Consider the following 6780-nt stretch of genomic DNA (forward strand, 5'->3'; position numbering starts at 1 on the left):
CATGCTTCAAAGATTTAAAGTATACAGAATGCCAAAGCCAAAATTAAAGCAGTTGGGGGTGGAGAGTGGGGGGTGGGGTGGAGTGGGGTGTGATCAGAGGATGGGGGAACAGGAGAGTTTCCAAGGCTATAAAAGGATTTGATTGTTGGTGGAGTGAAATGTTGACATTTCTACAGTAGAATTATTGGACATATGTGAGCAAGGCCTAAGAGACGGAAAGTAGCTTCTTAGAAGTAAAATTTGGAATTTTCTAGTTGGATGAAGGAATTATTTGTCAACCTGGGCCTTCGCCCTCCCTTTTCCCTTTCCTTGATCCTGCCTGACCTACTCCTATGAAATAACCCTGGGGACTCTGGAAGCTTGAAAATGAGCTTAAAGGCTTGGGTTCCCCTCCTATTCACCACTTGGTTAGCCACTGAGGACCATTGGCAGACTCTCTATGCATGCTCTAATCTCTTTGCAAGACACTTTCAAGGCTGACCTCTTGCCTGCAATATTAAAGACTCTTCTCTGACAGAAGTTAAGGAAGCAGCCACAGGGATAATCAACCAGCAGGTTTCTCCTGTACTTCTCCTCCCTAGCAATGCCTGCCGCTGTGAGCAGGGGTTATTTTATAGCCACAATCCTGTGGGGGACAGTTTAGCACAGTGTATAATACATGAGAAGTGTGTAATAAATGCTTATTGACTTGACCTGTTGACTTTTCATCAAGAAGGCAAAAAGGTTGGGATATTATGAATGTAATGGAATACTCTTGTGCTATAAGAAATGATGAGCAGGAAGACTTCGGAAAAACCTTGACTTATATGAACTGAGGCTGAGTGAAATGAGCAGAACCAGAAAAACGTTGTACACAGTAACAGCCACACTGTGTGATGACTGACTTTGATAGACTTAGCTCTTCTCAGCAAGGTAAGGATCTAAGACAATTTCAAAAGACTCAATGGGAAAATACTATCCACATCCAGAGAAAGGACTTTGGAGTCTGATTGCAAATGGAAACATACTATTTGTTGTCTTTTTCTTTTGTCATTTTGTTTTGTTTATTCTTTCTTGTGGTTCCTCACATTAGTTCTAATTCTTTACATCATGACTAATGTGAAAATATGTTTAATCTGAATGTATAAATAGAGCCCCTATCAGATTGCATGCTATCTTGGGAGGAGAGGGAGGAGAAGAATATTTAAAGGAGGAGGAGGATATTTAAAACTCAAAATCTTATGAAAGTGAATGTTGAAAATTAAAAATAAATTAATTATATTTTAAAAAGAAAGCAAAAGGGGGGATAATCCCTTAACTAAGGTAATCATAAGAAATCAACTACAATAACCTTTCTTATTTTCTTCTTCCCTTCTCTCTCCTAGGAAAACATCAGACCTTTTTAAAAAATATGTTTCTGTCTGTATCTTTTTGATGCAGCAAGGGTTGCCCTTCACAAGTAGAATGGGGATATCTTGTTATTTGGCTAGAAAGGAGGTGGAAGGGACATCTCTAGCCTTTTCTGCCCCTACCCTTCTACAAGAGAGACTATTTCCTGACAGGAAGAAGCAGTTGGTTGGGGTGAGAAACTTGGACACTCAGCTCTCCTCAGAGAAAGGGAGTTATCGGACTAGAATTATATCTATCTGCTCCCATAAACATTATTAGACTAGGGGATATGGTTTGGGGGCTCAAACTAACTTCTGATTATTGTTTCATTAATGGGGTAAGCAGGATCCCAAGCTTTCTAGCCATGGCTTGACTTGTTCCCCAAATGTCAGTTCCACAAGTACACATAGGAAGTAGCCAAGAAATTCATTGATCTAAGTTGATAGCAAAAAGCAAAGCAACAACAACAAAAACAAACAGAGAAAGTATGCATAGGAGAATACACACTAGACAGTAGAGAGTAAAGAAGCTCTTCTGTTAGGAATGTGGGAACCCTGCTCCACCAAGAGGGAGAGAGTCCCAGATCTCGCTCAAGGGGAAGTTCCCAAAGTCTCTAGCAGCTGGAGACAGGGATATGATGGAGACTTCCAGCTCCTCTCATGTTGGTTTCTTCCCAATCTTTCCTTTAGAAACCTGAAGTAGGGTTGGCATGTTCAATCTTTTCTCTCAAAGCTGGAAGCTAGAAGTACCTGAAGCAACTGCAAAATCCAGAGATACTTAAAGAAACTTCCAAGCACAAAGAAAATGAAACTCTCCTCTCTCCTGTTCCTGCCAACCTTGCGCTGTCCTTCACATGGGCACCAGGGATTGATCTCTACTCATAAGAAAATTCCCATGGGGTGGCTAGGTTGCGAAGTGAATAAAACACTGGCCCTGGAGTCAGGAAGACCTGAGTTCAAATCTGGCCTCAGACACTTAACACTTACTAGCTGTGTGACCTTGGGCAAGTCACTTAACCCCAATTGCTCTACCTTGCCCCCTCCAAAAGAGCAAAAAAAAAAAAAAGAATCCCATACCAATGGCCTTTGGGACATGGGGTTACAACAGTTATGTTGTTTTGTCTCGGTTTTAGCACCTAGACTTTTGCTTTACACTTAACCTCACTCTCCTCTGTTATCAGTCAACTGACAAGCATTTATTAATTAAGCACCTAGTTTATGCTAGGTGGGGCATCTAAGTAGTACAGTGGATAGAGCACCAGTACCGGAGTGAGGAAACTCTGAGGTCAGATCCAGCCTCAGACATTTACTAGCCATGTGATGCTGAGCAAATCACTTAACCCCTATTTGCCTCAGTTCCTCATCTGTAAAATGGGAACACATCAGAGAAGAAAATGGCAAACTATTCCAGTATCTTTGACAAGAGTTGTACACAACTGAATGACTGAACAGCAACAATATGCCAGGCACAGTTAAACACTGGGGGCTCACAGTCTAATAAGGGAATCATGCAGACTACTATGTACAAAGTGTATCGATAGACATACACACATATATGTCTGTCTGTCTGTATATGCCTATCTATCTACATGTACATACATATATGTGTATATATACATATGTGTGTATACATATACACATATGATCGATTTGAGATAATCAACACAAGAAAGGCACTAGCCTTGAGGATTGGGAAAGGTTTCCTTGTAGGACATAAGATTTTAGCTGGGACTTGGAGAAAACCAGAAAAGTCAGGAGATGAAGAGGGAGAGAATTCCAGGCATGGGGGACATAGAGTGAAAATGTATCCCAGTTATTTGTGAATGTATCTTCTCCACCCCAACCCCCATCCCGCCATAACCTCCTCATTCTATTGTTAGCTCTTTGAGAACAGGTTCTGTATCATTTAACTTTGTATCCCTGGCATCTAACATAGAACTTTGCACATAGTAGGTATTTAATGAAAGTTTATTGTGTAGAGATTATGGTCTAGCTCATTCTCACAGAATCAGGCTTCTATATAGCTTCCTCAGAGTTCTAGAGTACCCTGAGGGAATTGGGGGTGTCCATTACCTACTAATATAGGTCCAAGCTCCCATGTGCTATGTCCTCCTTCCTATTACATACCAGAAACTGACAGTGCTAGATTGTGGTTATATGAAGACAGAAGTAAAACAATTCCTGTCCTCCAGGAGCCTACATTCTACTAGGGGGTGTGTGTGAATTCAGTAAGGGGACAGCATATGCACAGTAAGTACAAAGATACACACATATGTATATATATGTATATATACACACATATGTATATCTATATGTATATATACACACATACATAAATACATACATACAGAGTAGATATGAAATAACAGGGGAAGGAGGGATGAATAGAGCAAAAACTAACAAGGGACTCAAGAAAGTCCTTTGTAGGAAGATGTGCTTGAGCTGAACCTTGAAGGAAGAGAAGGATTTTAAGAGATGAAGGAGAGGAGGGAGATAATTCTAGGCATGAGGGAGAAGCTGGGCAAAGGCACAGAGTCAGGAGACAGAATTCCATCTATAGAGCCAGCAAATAACGCAGGTTGACTAGAATAATAGCTTTTACCTCCTAGGCTTATTGTGAGGATCCAAGTGGAAAAGTACTTTGCGAACCTTAATATGCCATTTATTATTGGTATGATTATCATTATTGTTTCTATGAATAGTAGAGTGTTGAGGCAGAGTAATACTGAGTGTAATTCTAGAAAAACAAGTCACAGCCAGATTATGAAGGCTTTAAATGCCAAATAGACATTGTTATTTTATTTTAGAACTAAGAAGGCAACACTGGAATTTCTTGAGTAGAGGAATGCCATGGTTAGAACTATTTAGGAATATCCGTTTTTGTGGTTGTGTGAAGGACAGATAGGAGAGGGAAGAGGCTGGAGGCAGGGAGACCAATTCAGAAGCTGTTGTAATAATTCAGCCAAGAAATATTGAGGGCCTGTATTTATGTCTTTTTTGCATCTGATTCAATGCATTGAATTAATTATATTACAAATTTTATTTGATTATAACCCTGAGCTTGATCCACATATGCCCAATCTTCATAGTCATTTAGGTAGCATGACCATCAGCTCACAACTTAAAAAAACTAAGAGAATATTGTACGTGACAAGTTCCTTTCTGGAAATTTCTTGTCCAGGGTTCTGTAGTTCATGGTCTTCCCAAAGGACTGGGCTTTCTCAGTCAAAGTTGTGAAAGAAGAGAGGTTCATTTAGCATTCCTCTTCCTTCTCCTTTTTCTTCCTTCTCCAGACAAAGATGTGACATTTCTAATCTCTATGATGAAGTGCCTCAGATAAACTCATTTTTACCAAGGTATTAAGGGCTTACTGGATCACTTCATCCAAGACATATTTGCATTTTAAAAGAAGAGAAATCTAGGAAGGTCTATAATTAACCTAAAAGGATGAATCAGAGAAGTATTTCAGGCAGTCGTGGGGAAGATACTTTTGTTTGTGTTCCTACTCCAACCCCTTACTTCACGTCACATGGGTAGACAGTCTTAGAGTAAAGCCAACCCCATTGGCTAGCCTGCTTCATGGGGTGGCAAAGTCTGGGTGTGTGTGTGGGGGATGAACACAGAGTTGCTGCTATACAGGTTTTACTCCCCTTCTTTCTTATGTAAAAGTATCAGGAGTTGTATTATTCTTAATGTGAAAGTTTAAAGAGACGCCAAATTCAGGGACACCTATTTGACCACAGGGGCAGAGAACACAAAAATTACAGATATATAATGTTGGAAAAGACCTTGAGGGATCATTTAATTCATTGTCTTGCCTTTGGGTGGAATAGCACTTAACTACATTTATTTTTAAAGAATACATAGAAGATGATGAAATAACCGTGTTTTCCAAGTCCTGTCCTTGGCAACTCTTGTAAATACAAAGTATAAGAATAGGAACTAAATATATTATTTCACTGGTATTGAGAATACATTCCTAGGTGGACAAACTCCCTTGACCATATATGTCCCACTTTTTCTACAATTTTGAGAGAGTAGCAAAGAGGTTGAGTTTTACCTAGGGTTACATAGACAGTGCTGTTAGAAGATGAACTTGAATTCAGGTCTTCCTGGCACTGAGGCCAGTTCTATTCATTTCACTAGCATGCTGCCTCTCCAGAAACACAAGAGAGTGAGTAAATAAATCTCTAGCCATCAGCTCCTGCACATTGATGCAAACTAATAAAGAGTAATATTAAGTCTCCTTGATGACAACACATCAATCAGTAAGCATTTATTAATCACTTACTGTGTTCTAGGCACTTTACTAGAAACCAGGGAGACAGGAACAAAGAATTAAACAATACCTACTTTCTAGGAACTTACACTCTAATGTGATGAAAAAGTTAAATTAAGACATTTAAGGTGACAAAGCATATAGCTTAACCCAAGAAAGAGGCCATTAAGGGGAGAGAGGGCCTGAGTTTCAGATGTATTTTTTGGCAGAATGACTTTTAAAATTAGGAGTGTTTGGTAATATGTATGCTTGTTTAAGGAGAGGACTTCATTAAAAGACTATGAAAATCGCCTTTTGCAGGTTGGCGGGGCGTGAGGTAGCAGCACCACGAAGGCCTCGGGCACCCTGAGAGAGTATAAGGTAGTTGGGCGCTGCCTGCCCATTCCCAAGAGCCCGGTGCCGCCTCTTTATCGCATGCGGATCTTTGCTCCTAATCATGTGGTAGCGAAGTCCCGGTTCTGGTGCTTCGTTTCCCAGCTGAAAAAGATGAAGAAGTCTTCTGGAGAAATCGTATACTGCGGACAGGTCTTTGAAAAGTCCCCTCTTAGAGTGAAGAACTTTGGCATCTGGCTGCGTTATGATTCCAGGAGTGGGACCCACAACATGTACAGGGAGTACAGGGACCTGACCACTGCTGGTGCCGTCACTCAGTGCTACCGAGATATGGGAGCCCGTCACCGTGCCCGGGCCCACTCCGTCCAGATCATGAAAGTGGAAGAAATTCCTGCCAGCAAATGCCGCCAGCCCGCAGTCAAGCAGCTCACGACTCCAAAATGAAGTTCCCTCTGCCCCACAGAGTTCTGCGTCGCCAGCACAAGCCACGCTTTACTACCAAGAGGCCCAACACCTTCTTCTAAGATTAGAGACAATGAGGCACTTATTTGGTTTAAATAAATTTCTCAATTGGAAATACAAAAAAAAAAAAAAAAAGACTATGAAAATCATTGGCTACTTAGCCATTGCTTTACTGCAGTTAGCAAAGCCAATGTCTCCCTCTGGTGGATTACATTGGAAATTGCATTTACATTATTTCTGTGACTAGAAGAAAACTTAAGAACTAGTCTAATAACCTCTTTGTATTTCTGAATAAGAAATTAAGTTTATTATTTTCTTTAAAATTTATTTTATTTTTAA

At 40.4% G+C, this 6780-nt stretch overlaps 1 pseudogene; it reads left to right on the forward strand.

Moving 5' to 3' along the window:
- Positions 1–5970: 5970 nt before the first annotated feature.
- On the forward strand, positions 5971–6541 carry LOC138152556 (large ribosomal subunit protein eL20 pseudogene; annotated as a pseudogene).
- The last annotated feature ends 239 nt before the right edge of the window (positions 6542–6780 follow it).

Source organism: Petaurus breviceps, unplaced genomic scaffold, assembly GCF_028583685.1.
Source record: "Petaurus breviceps papuanus isolate PSGF00001 unplaced genomic scaffold, PetGlider_PUasm1.0 151, whole genome shotgun sequence".
NCBI classification, from domain to species: domain Eukaryota; kingdom Metazoa; phylum Chordata; class Mammalia; order Diprotodontia; family Petauridae; genus Petaurus; species Petaurus breviceps.